Here is a 13429-nt window from a genome sequence, read left to right as displayed (position 1 = left end):
TGCATGTTAATGTGACTTTAAATGCATAGACACATACTCTATTTTTCTCAACTTGGTGATATATTCAGCCTGCTAGTTTAAAGAGAGTATTGTGATATTTACGATATAGAGACAGGGAAGTTAGAAGTATGGATTTACAGAGGATCTCAGGATACTCTACCTTTGTTGGCTTCAAAAAATGTCAACTCTGTTTATTTCAACTCTAGACCTCAACCATGAGTGGCAGCCAGCACTTACCTACGGCCTCACCAAAGCCCATCACTTACGCGCCTGTTGATAACCCAAGGGATAGCAACGGAAACCCAGATGAATCGAGAATGGTGAGTTATAATTTGTATTTATGTTGTTGCATTGTAGCTGGTTTTCTTTTATTTCTGAATTCTATCTCATGTACAGAAAATGAATTCCTGTAGTTTGTTTCTCTCTTGCAACAGAATGATCAGCTAAAGATGCAGGTCATCACGCCACTTAATTCACCCAGTGGTCTGTTCACCCCCAACACACTGAGCGGCTTAGGAGCTCTGAGCAACCAGAGCGACTCGTCCTCATCCGTCACACCTGCCCCGCCCCCAGGTAACAAACACACCCATAAACTACGATACAACTTGAATTTACAGTTGACTAAGATCGTTAAATCTCTGCTTCAGGACACCATTGATTTCTCACTATGTTGTGACTCAATGACTCCATGACTCGTCTGATACTGGATGAGTCATGGAACATGTTTTTTTGTTACTAACAGAAGACATTGGGACTTTCTAAAATGAAATATTATTTTCTCCATTTAGTTGTTCTTTGTAGTAATAGCATCAAAAAAAACGATCCAAAACCGACTGGTCTGTCTATCAGTGTCTCCTTTTGAGGGACGTTATAGATTGTCAGTAGTGTGTCTCTTTTCTCTATTTTGTGTAGTGTAATTTGCTCAGGTTGAAGGTGCTGAGTCATGTCTCCTGTTTTTAGGAGCAGGGATGAGGTGCAGAGTGACAGATGAGGGAGCTCTGAAGTTGCCTCTTGAGTTTGGGTGAGCTGCTGTGCATGAAATTCTTGTTAAATGAAACTAACATTGTTTGGATGGTCTGATCGTGTTCTCTTTGTCTTTCCTGCTGTCGTACTTGCAGCACTGTTTGTTTCTCTGCTATTGGTCTTATAGTTTAATGTCAGCTCACTGAGGGCTGACTAGTGGCCATTTATAAAAGGTCACCTATGCCAACTTTTTGCCATTAGCTGCTCCCTGCCCGCAAATTCTGCAGCATGGGATCAGAGCAACCTTTCATCTGATTGGGATGAACGGCGGGGTGAATGGCCCATACCTTCGTATTTTTTTCTATATGTGGCCCTCGGGATAAAAAGTTTAGACACCCATGATCTAGAAGTAGACAGCTGTACAGTCATCCATTACATCATTTCCCTCCTTGTTTCCCTGCTGGTTTGAATGAGAGAATATGTATCTGCCCCAGTTCTGACCCTGAACACCATTATTCAATTGTGGAAAATAACTATTGCAAGAAATCTTTCTCTTTGAATATATATATATATATATATATATATTAATGATGACTGAATACAGCTGAAACAATATTTTAATGATATTGATTTCATGATTTATACGTTGTACTTGGTTTGCAATTGTGTTTCCTCAGTTGGCGCAGAGAGACCAGGATCAAGAGTGTGGCAGGTCAACTTGAAGGGGAGGTCTCTTACTTTGCACCGTGCGGGAAGATACTGCGTCGGTATCATTATGTGACGAAGGTGAAGCAACAATTTATGGAAAATATAAAACCTTAAACCATGGCATGTAGTCACTGCAGCTTTATGTTTTCACACACTATTGGAAATCACAACATGTTACCAGTTATATAGCTCACAGTTCTTCCCATGCTTTAATTACAATGCATAATTCTTTTGTCTGCAGTACTTACTTCGTATTGGAATAACTGACATCTCACGGGAAAATTTCAGTTTTATTCCAAAAATGAAAGTTGGTTCCTTCTATGAAGTCCGGGAAGGACCACAGGTAAATGTTCCCTTTTATTTACTTTTCACAACATATATATATATGAATTACATAAATTTAATGTAAAATGGTGTGAGGTCTGATAGAAACATTACTCCAATGAAAAACTTCTGTTTGAGAGAAATTGAGTCAATATACCCACATAGTCGCAGGTAGGAAGCAGAAGAATTCACATATGTGTAGATACATATCTATCAAAGATCATTTATGATGAATCTTAAGCTTGAAAGCTTGCGTTTGTTAGTGAAAGCAATCGGTAGATACAAGTCAGTCGGACCATCTTGTCCTTTTCATTTTCTTTAATCCTTCCTTCGTCTCTGTAATATTTCTCAGGGTCCTGTCTTGATTTTACTGTCTGAGGAGGAGATTGATGCCTTTATCAAAGCGATGAATGCCCGCCCACGGCGCCGCTTGGATGCTGAGTACCAGCCATCAGGTGATGGTGCTGGGGGTCAGCAATTGAATGATCATTCTCTAAATGTTGGCGAAATGAACTTCCATGACCTCACCGATGCCAAGGTGCGCCGAAAGCTGAAGGCTCAAGGTCAGTGTACATCTTTGAAATGTTTCAGTGTCACCTGTAAAATATGTAAAACCAGCTGAATCTGACATTTTCAATTTTGTTTTTTCATGAGGTAATCTGGCCACCTGAACATATATGTGAGATCACTTTAAGATGTTCCCAGCTCAGCTACAATAGAGTTTACTTCAAAAACCATTTCTTCAAACAATGTCAGTGGTGGATGTTTTGGTGTCAGCACCACAAAATCAAGTTGTAAGAGTTGTCCACCTTGTAAGAGCCACCTTAAAAGAGGCTCCCTTTAACTGTAAGCACATAGAGCAAGGTTTATCGCCCATGGGGCTTTTCTTTCTATACTTTTTTCCTTACTGTTAAGACCAGCCTGAACCGTCTTTGCAGTTTTCTCATGTAAATAAAAACAGCATTTCATTAAATGCTTCAGGCTTTTCCTCTGGAAGTCAGGACTTGGGAGTTGTCTGCAGGTCAATATTTAACGAATCGTTTCAATTCTCTTTGGAGTATGATTTCATAGTTTATATCCCATCATGTTTCAGAAATGGCTCGGCTTTTAGCTCAGAGCAAATTGATGAGAAAACAGGAGGCCATGGCCCTGGCACAAGCTGCCAAGGAGGCAAGGAAACAAGAAGGTAAACAGCCACCGTCTCGTCAGAATCTTCTCTAACATTGGATCAGATTGTGTGTGTGAACCTAACATGTTTGTGTTTCCTAGCCATACGGTTGGCTGAAGAAACCCGGATAAAGAAAGAGCTGACCAAGATTCTCGAGCAGGAGGTAAGGATCTTTCTTTGCATGCTCTGTTTAATTTTCCGTGCAGATCTTCCCAACTATCAGCTGTTGCCTTTTCAGAATTTAAACACTCTCAATGTTTCAAACTGAAAACAGTTGAACTGCTCCGAAATACCACAAGGAAGTTGCTATCCTTCAAAATGCTGCACCTTCCTGATTTGCAAAGACCAACTGTGCTTCCTCACCCCACACCCTGCTCCCCTCCTCCCCTCTATAACATGCATGACCTAACAGTTAATTCATTTGATCTTGCCCTCATCCTTTTACCAGAGGAGAATCGAACGCATTCAGCAAATGCGAAAAGAAAAGGAACACCGTTCAAAGAAAACTCTAGAGGTTGATCCTAAAAGTTATTGCAGAAACAGCTGCCATTTTGTCTTTGAGTTTTAATGGGAGGGAATAATCATCTCTTCACTCCGCGTGTCAATATGTTAGATCTGATATTACCAGTGAGACACTTGCTCTATTTAGATTTGTGTGGAATGTTTTCTATTGACAAACTGTTATTATTGAATGAGTATCATCCAACTCTGTTTCTTGAACTTTTTGCATTCACAGGCTAAACGACAGAAGCAAATAGAAGCAGCCAATGCAAGAAAATTAGATGTGGAAAAACGAAAAAAGGTCAATAACTGATGTTTATGAGCAAATTGTGTTTTTCACTGTTGCGTCTGTTATCACATCTTACACACTCTGCCTTGTCAGCCTGGTAATGTTTTGGCCCCATTTATTATGTACTTAGCAATTTATGATGCCTTAGTCCTAGTAAATGGACCCTTACTATAATTTTATTTTAATATTCATAATGTTTTATTGTAATGTTTTATTATGCTTTTTTGTGTACTGTCTGTGTGGTTTGTAAGATGTGTGCCAAACGGATGCATCTTTCTTAGACTGCAAATCAAATCTAGCTGCAGGTACAACTAAAGTAACCTGAACGTGAACTTTTGTTCTATTTGTTAGTGCAAAGCAGATTTTCCTTACCTTGGTATATGACTATGATTAAAAGACCACCTCCTGTTAATTAGGGCGTTTTTATTTTCAGATTAGCTCAACCAGCAAAACCAAGATACCTCAAAACATTTGCAGGCTGCTGCTGGATGGGATGCAATAAAAATTATGTATATAATATAAGAATTAATGTGAAACATATTTTGGTTTCTAAATTATCTGTTCTTTTTTCCCAAAGGAAAAGGAGATGGAAAAGCTTCAAGCTGTTGTACTGAAGCAACAAGTGAGTGTTTTTCCCTCAAATGATTTGAATAACTTGAAGATGGTCTCTAACGAATTAACACACAATATATCATTTAAATATTTAAAATATTATTAATTAAATTGGGGTTCTTTGTTATATTTTTAACTATAGGTTGGATATTTATTGCATTGATTTTTTCCTGTGATTTTTCTATCTCCTTATACTTTGCCAACTCTTCCTACCAGGAGTAGGAGAGGCCTAGAATAGATCAGCTTTCAGTCTGCTACTTGCCAGATTAATAATGTCTTTGTAACTTTGAGTTAGGCTTTCTGTGTGCATCACTACCCTTGATTGCTTTAAATAACCTGGTATGTCTTGCACTTAAACTACTGTGCAATATGCAGCATGTTGATTAGGACATCATTGTGACAGTTTGACCTATGCAGAAGCTTCTTCTGTGCATGTCAAGTGTTCCATGTTGTGTTCCATCTGTGACCCTTGTCTTCACAGTATAATAGAAACTGTGTTTAGGAAAGAAAATAATGTGTTTTTGCTCGGCTAGGAGATGGAGAGACGCAGGCAGCAGATGATTCTCATTAAAGCTGAGGAGATGCGTAAGAAGCAAGAGGTCGGTAACTGCTGATTCACAGATGTTTCCTCACTAGTTTTAAATCTCGTTTTAAATAATGTGTTTGTGCTCGGCTAGGAGACGGAGCGACGCAGGCAGCAGATGATGCTCATTAAAGCTGAGCAGATCCGTAAGAAAGCAGAGGTCGGTAACTGCTGATTCACACATGTTTCCTCACTAGTTTTAAATCTTTTTTTTTTTTTTGATGAGTCAACACTGTGGTAATTTAGTTCCTAGTTTGTGTTTTTATACCAATATCAATATAAATGGGAATAATGCAATCTTTTGGCTGCAGGAGAAAGAACGTCTTAAGCTACAGCAGATGGAGGAGAAACGTATTGAAAAGGACAGGAAACTCCAGCAGAGAAGATTGGACCGGGAAAAGGCTAAGGCTCTTAAGAAGCCTAAGGAAGATTTGTGCTTGTCAGATCAGAAGGTACTCACGCAGAGAGTCTGTACATCAGAGTGCGTACATATTACCACAGATAGTCTCCATCTTTGGAATATACATCATACATGTATGTGGAGAGATTAAGAATTCAACCAGTCATGTGTTGTTGTTTTTTTTTTACATAGGAAATAAATCAGTATAATCACTGTAGGAGCTATAGGCATGAAGATGAGATGTTTTGTCAAATTTATGGTTTCATTGTTTTACTGTCACATACAAAAATAGATGCTTAATATCATTGAAAGCATCTATGTTTGATTAAAGAGCGCAGGTATAAGTTAGAGTACTGCCACCAGGTGGCTACTGAAAGTATAACACGTTCTGCTGTATTTACAACACATTTTACCTATATAGTCTGAAACAAGAAATACTTGGGTCAGATAGATTTAAAAATAATTTCAAAGTATAATATAACATGGAACTTTGTTTTAATTTTTTTTCTTCAGAGTCTTCCAGTGCTTTCTAGAATCCCTGATCTGGTTTTAAAAGGAAGCACCACATCGGACTGCTTGGTGGTGCTGAAGTTCTTACACACCTTTGCAAAGGCCCTTGGATTACAGAATTTTAACGACCTAAATTTAAGGGACCTTCAAAAGGGTCTACTTAACACTGGAAGGATGTTTGGGAGAGTACAAGACCTGCTGGTCAGCCTGATTTCATCAGCCCTACAGGATCCAGGGATCCCTGCAGGCCACAGGGTGAGTCTGTCATTGTCAGTGTAGTATTCATACAGTTGTTGAATTGTAAAGGATTTGTTAATCATGTATTTATTCACACACACATTCATACTGATCAGACGTTACTTTTTACAGGTTTCACATTTAATTGCTTTAGACATTGACTTTCACCATTTCTGTAACTGATGCAGAACCACTGCAGTAGTTCAAAAGTAGAGTTGTATTTATATTCAATGTATTTAAGGAAGACCTGACAGCAGGGACACTCTAATTTAATACATTCTGTAAAAGTACATGTTGGCACTTTAGGGTTCTGTTCCTGTTCTGTTTGACATTGTAGTATACACAAATACTTACTCTTCACGCTAAGTCGGTGAAGAAACATTTATTAAACACACTGACTGAACTCATCAATATTATTTCTTTTAGAGCACAACCTGTCTAGGGGAACAATTGACTGATGTGGAGATCAACAGAGACAATGTGTCTGAGATCCTGAAGATCTACATGGAGGCTCACTGTGGTCAGCCAGAGTCAGCTGCTCTGGCCATCAGTCTGCAAACTAAAGCTTTTCAGTTCCACAGCCCGTCTCAGAAGGCGTCCATGTTGTCGTTCCTTTGTGATGAGCTCTGCGGCAGTAAAGCTGTGATCAGGTGAGGGATCCATTTCCTTCTAATCCTCACATATCTCACTTCTCATAAATGTTTGCTTATATTCACAATATGACAAAATGATGGAGAAAAAAAAGTGTTGTTAAATTTGTGTTGAATAAGCCACTTTTATTTCGTAAAGTTGATTGCGTGCACAGTTTAAACAAGTGTTTATCATGTGCCTTGAGTTTAAGTTAATCTCTTTGCCTGAGAGCAGAAAATAGTCACTTGTTTTATTTATGAGGGCTCAAATTGTGAAGAAACAAGGGATGTATCAAAAGGAATATGACAAATCATGGTCTGATGGATGGTTTCAAAAGGTTGCATCAAACTATGTTTTATTAATCTTTCATTAGTACAAGTTTGAAAGGCATTTCCTGCCCGCTGCAGTGGGCTGCAAATGTATCATCTAAGAATTGAAGCATGATTTTCAATATGACTTTGCAGCGAGATCGACAAGAAGATGGATCACATGGACAACCTGAGGAAGGAGAAGAGGGCTGTAGAGGAAAAGCTCCGCAAGTGAGAACATGCTCATTCCAAGTTGTAAACAGAAGGTTCGGTGCAAAGTTTTTCAAATCTTTTTGTTAATAAATTAATACATATATTTTTCCGCTGTACATTTCTGCATTCAAAGACTGAGGAGCATTTACACCAAGAGGACTAAGAAGGGAGATAGCTGTGTGGCTGGAGATGACAGCCTCACCTTCGATGACGGCTACAAGGACCAAGCAGATGAAGATGACGAGGAGGGAGAAGATTATGATGAAGGGGAGAAAGGGGCGAAAGCAGAGATTTGTGAGGAGGAGGTCAGTAATAGCATGATGCTTTTTTTTTTACTGTTGCCAGCGGCTCAATCAGTGTTTGTTATAGTTAATGTCAGTCAGTCCACTGGCCTCACACTGATGAGATCTTTTCATCTAGGACGACAGTGTGAACTCCTTCACTGTGGAGGAGCTCGAGAAGCAGATTGAGAAATTATTCATGGTAAATTTCACCCACATTCATTTTCTCAGGAAGAGCTAGTTGATGGATTAAACAAATCCCATCATTCTACCTCTGTTTTCTGTCTCTTTAGCAACAGAGTCAGATCACACAGGAGCTGCTACACTCCTCTCAATCCCAGCGCTCCATGATGATTGGACAGGACCGCTACAAGAGGCGTTACTGGCTTCTCCCAGAGTGTGGCGGCATCTTTGTTGAGGGCATGGAGAGCAGCGAAGGTGAAAACTCATACTGAAATATACATTTGAATTGTTGTGTTTAATATGCACTTTAAGCTGATTTTTGAAATGTTACTCAGGCTATGAAGAGTTGAAGGAGAAACAGGAAAAGGCTCAGGTGATCAGAATAAAGAAGGTGCAGCTGAAAGAGATGGAGTGGGAGCTCTGCCCAACACCAGAGAGCCAGAAGGGCAAAGACGATCTCAAAATCTTCCTCAAAGGAGTGGCCAAAAAGGATCAATCTTCCAGCACCCTATCTGACAAACGCCAGAACAGTAGTTCTGCTAAAATTCCCTCCACTGCGTCTGATCTCTCACATCTCTCCTCTCAGACGGGGATATCCCACAGCCCCCCGCCTGCAACCACTCTGCAGGGACCTGCAGATGAAACAGATACTTCAGGGCCATATCCGCTGTGTTCCCCCCAGCTCAAAGGCAGCCCCTGGATAACCTCCAGCCCCCAACCTGTCCATCAGCTGACTAACAACACTGTCAACAAGCTTGAGACCCCAGACGCCCTGTGTGACAAGCCACCTTGTGCCTTGTCCCCTGCTGTGGAGGCAGCCAAGACCCAGGACTACCCCACACCTCAGCCCATCCCTAAGGGTAAGAATGGCTCACTGCCAGTAAGCACAAGTGAAATGAGCTGAACAGACAGTCCTTGAGTACATGCTGTGATGACTGTCACTCAGCTCTACAACTTCCTTATGCTGCTCAAATTAAGCAATTAACAATACTTCTCTCTTTGGTTGGCAGAGATGCTGCACGGTTGGTGGCGAGTGTCAGACGTGCAGGAGCTCCACAGTCTGGTGGAGGCGCTCCACAGTCGAGGCATCAGAGAAAAGGTCCTACAGAAACAGCTCCAAGAACATATGGAGTATTTGACCCAGCTCTATGCCAACAGCGAAGATGGTGTGTCCACAACTCCTCTGCTCACTTTAATTATCTTTAATACAAATCATACTTTTATTTGAAATGTTCATGTCACCTGCTCCCAAATTAATATGTATAAATATGATGCTTTTCATAGACAGTCATTTGCTGTATTGTTTGTATGTATCTATGGGGGCAGCGTTTGATGTGACAAAGCTGGAGAAACAGGAAGTGAGGGAGAAGTGTGTGGAGGAGCAGGCGATCGAGGTGGACATCCGCCTACTGCAGCAGGTGGAGGCTCTGGAGAGGAGAGTCGTCTTTGCCGGTCTGCAGATCAAGGTAAAAGAATCCTGAATGTTTGTCTACTTACAGCTCATACAAATACAAATATCCCAGATTAAATGGAAGACTATTTCTCCAGTGTGTGCTCAGATAGGATTTCGGGTCCTTACTTTATCATCAAGCACCACATTTCAACTCTGTGTCCCTCAGGGCTGGATGCACCCTGAGCCCCAGTCAAAGAGGGAGGATCTGGTCTATCGAGAGGACAAGCTCTTATCTTCTTCGGCTCCCAAAAACAAATGGCAAAGAGGAACCAGGCGGCCTAACAATCCTCTTGATATAGCTGTCATGAGGCTTTCAGAGCTGGAGGAGAACATCCATCGAAGGTACCTACAGAGAAATGAACCCTCAGACCAAACAGAATAATACCACTGTGCCTGTGTCTGTATGATAAGTAGTTTTTTCCTCTGCATGATGCATCCCAGTCGAAGAAGTACCGACATCCTCAATGTGCAATGTACAGTTTATCTTTACTCACTGATTTCCCTGAAGTCACTGCTTGTGTATGTACTGCTGTCCTGTAAAACTTTCACTCACTCTCTGTCACCTCAAAGCAGGGAGGAGGAGGTGACTCCTGGGATGAGCCTGTGGCACGAAGCCCTCGAAAAAGTCCGCAGCTCGGCTCAGCTGTCGCTCTGTATTCAGCAGCTGAAGAAATCCATCGACTGGGACCGCCCCGTCAAGAAAGTGGTAAGTGATGCCTCTTTTCTCTCGCTATCAAATATTAGTTTTTATTACACAATCTGCATCTATACTTCCTTTATCAGTGCACATTGTCTCTGATTGAATTTGTAACTGCTGATGTTTTCTTTTTGTTTCCAGCACTGCCACCTTTGTCGAAAGGGGGATAATGAAGAACTGCTCTTAGTTTGTCACGGCTGTTATAAAGGCTGCCACACCTACTGCCACCGGCCTAAGATCCCCTCAGTTCCTGACGGCAAATGGCTCTGTCACATTTGTGTGGCAAAAGTAATCCTGAGACTCTTTTCTCTTGTCTTTAATTTAATACAATCTCCTAGTCCACAAGCAGTGCAGATCAACGAGCCGCCATCTGTTCAACTATCAACTGTCCAATGATAGCTTCATTGTTCCACATGTCCACATCCATGTGTGGCTCCTCACCAGTCGTTTTTATGTCCCCTCTTTCAGAAGAACGCTCAATTACTCAAGAGTAGGAAGAAACAAAACCGAGCTTTGGGGGTAGGAAAGCGAAGCAGGGACGAGCTTGACAGCCGTGGGTCCTGTGCCAAAAAAGCCAAACTGACCAAATACGACAGAGATTGGCTGGAAATGTGCCGGTAAGTATGAACGCATTCTCACTGCACCGATAGAGAACCGCATTTATTTCATCTCACTGTTATAAGCGCAAACATTGGGGGAGTGGGACGTGACCAAAGGAGGAACCCATCAGATTAGATTTAGTTGTGGTTTTTTACTTTAACATTGCAAGAGAGGATGTTTCGCAACATTTTTGCTCATTTCTCAGAGAATGATTTATGGATCTTCGTGAAAAAAACAGGACTGGTATTTATGTGCGTGTGCAGATCCAAATGAAAATCCAAATGTAAAGAATCTAACTGTGGCTTTGTCAGGGGACTGTTGTTGGTCATCTAGTTAGATGACATCATCCTTGTTCACTTAAAAATCTCTTTCAAACTTTTTCACTATCTGAAACTATATTAAAAGCCCAGCTTTGTCGACTGCTCATTTTCCTCCAGAGTTCTGCAGGCTGAGCTGGAGGATCATCAGGACGCGGGGCCCTTTCTCAACCCCGTCAACCTCAAAGCCGCACCCTGGTACAAGAGGATCATTAAGAAGCCCATGGACTTCTCTACGATCCGGAAAAAACTCACCAACAACCAGTACGTTTGTATTAGACATACATTCATACATCCTTTATTTCAGTTACTTTTCTGATTTTAATGCAACCTCTGGACTGACCATTTCCAATCTTTGCAGGTACCTAAATTTCGAGACATTCACCCTGGACGTCAACCTGGTGTTTGACAACTGTGAGAAATTCAATGAGGACGATTCAACAATCGGACGAGCAGGACTCACGATAAAAGAGTTCTTTGCCAAACGAGTGGCTGAGCTCCTGAGGCAAAACTAAAACTGACATAGAGAAAATCACTTGTGCTACTTTCTTCTGCTACTGCTTATCAAACTGTTGTCCCCTTTGGTGTCGGAGGCCTTACCTTCACCTGTGACACTTGATATGTATGAGCTGCAATAAAGCTAATTGTGCAATGTGAAAGGACAAACACTCCATGGATCAGTATCTTCAAGTGCAACTAGTTCATGAAAATAACCCAACACCTGCACCTCCTGGCCAGAAGTGGACTGTGCACTTTATGCACAGAGGTGGACTGCGCAGGATAATGTAATTTAATTTAATTTAATCTATTTTTTGAATTTAATTTAATTAATCTATTTAATTAAATATAATTTTCTTTTTTTATGTACATAATTTAAGATATTGTGCAATGAATAGATGGTAGAAGTTCTGCAAATTTAGGTCAGGATCTTGTCAAAGACACTTGAAGATTGGGGATTGAACCGCCAACCTTCTTGTTGGAGAACAACCACTCTACCCCCCTAGGCCAAAAGACCACGCTACTCTCTGGGCCACACCGCCTTTACATTCACATTAAGGATTGGATTACCTGCTCATTCCCGTGATAAACTAAGCACAGGAAGAAGATGGACACATTTTTATGTGCTTGTGTGTCTGTGTTCTATTCTTTTTTGGATTCACATTTCAGAGAAAACCATTGAATTTTCTATTTTACTGCATATAAGGAGTTATGATAAATCCCACTCACACTAACTGAGGGGCTTTTCCTTAGATGGCGCTGTTGAGCCATTTACCATGCCCATTTCAAATTACTCCAGAATACAATAACTTTTTTGAGTTTCCTTCAATCTTTGATAAGAATTTGAGCATGTCTAGGTCCTGAAAAAGCAAAGAAAGGAAATACAATAGGGCCTCCCCCCAGGGGTGCTCGGGCGCTAATAATCCTTACAATTTCAATAGTGCCTCCCACTGTCTCCTACTTTTTGGTGCTCGGGCCCTGATAAATAATATTTTTAAACATAAAACATAAACAGCTGCATTATTAGTATTATATTTCATGCAGTGTGGGGTTGTATCTTTAAGAAAGTTAAAAAAAATTCTGGATTCACACAAAAATTTGAATGGGTTCATCCCAGACCTCCACAAAATGTAATGGAAATTGATTGAGCTTCTTTTGCATAATCCCAGTAACAAACAAAAAAGCAACCTAACAGACCCTGATGAAAAAAATAACCTCCTTCACGGAGGTAATAGAAACTTTCCAATAAACTTGTGTTTTGTTGGTTCAGGTATCCAGAATAAAATAGACATCATTATATAAACGTGCAAAGCCAACATGTAAAATAACATGTTAGTTTGATTTTAATCTTTGATAAACAGATCAAAAATATATTTACAAACCAGTACATTGAAGCAGAATCTGAAAGGAAAATCTCCAACATCGTGTGGATGAACTGAGGCTGATTTCAGACCAATGGGAGGCCCTGCACGTTATTAACATGGTGTTCCTAATAAAGTGGTCAATGAGTGTAGAAGCAACTAGACTGATATTAAGGACTTTATCGTATCTCATCTGATGTGCTGAGTCGGACATGGAACTACATTATATTTGAAATCCCCACATTGAAGGTACATCTATATTTCAATCAGCCTGCATTACCCAAAGATGGTGCCTGTAGGTTTCAGAAAAAATGTAATCAGGTCCAAGAAACACAGACACTTTTATTTAATATAAATAGGGTATTGAATATAATTTTCCTCATGATGTGGGGTCATATCAGGAAAATGTACCATTTCCCAACATTAAGGAACGAGTTGTTGTAAAGATACAACAGAGAGTTAGTAGTTGTTTTATGTGTCTGTTTACATACTCAGATTTAAAGTAAAGGTCACACAGATGCATTTCCACATGAAACCTATAGAGCTGTGGATTCTGGAGGTGAGGAAGTGAGGCCTGTGAAGGGCGCACAGGC

General features: G+C 40.5%; 1 pseudogene; it reads left to right on the top strand.

Moving 5' to 3' along the window:
* Window positions 1–215: 215 nt before the first annotated feature.
* LOC133952018 (bromodomain adjacent to zinc finger domain protein 2B-like) lies at window positions 216–11492 on the top strand (annotated as a pseudogene).
* The last annotated feature ends 1937 nt before the right edge of the window (window positions 11493–13429 follow it).

The sequence above is a fragment of the Platichthys flesus genome, chromosome 4 (assembly GCF_949316205.1).
Source record: "Platichthys flesus chromosome 4, fPlaFle2.1, whole genome shotgun sequence".
Lineage (NCBI taxonomy): Eukaryota > Metazoa > Chordata > Actinopteri > Pleuronectiformes > Pleuronectidae > Platichthys > Platichthys flesus.
The sequence above is the reverse complement of the archived record's forward strand: the minus strand, read 5'-3'. Positions and strand labels throughout refer to the sequence as shown.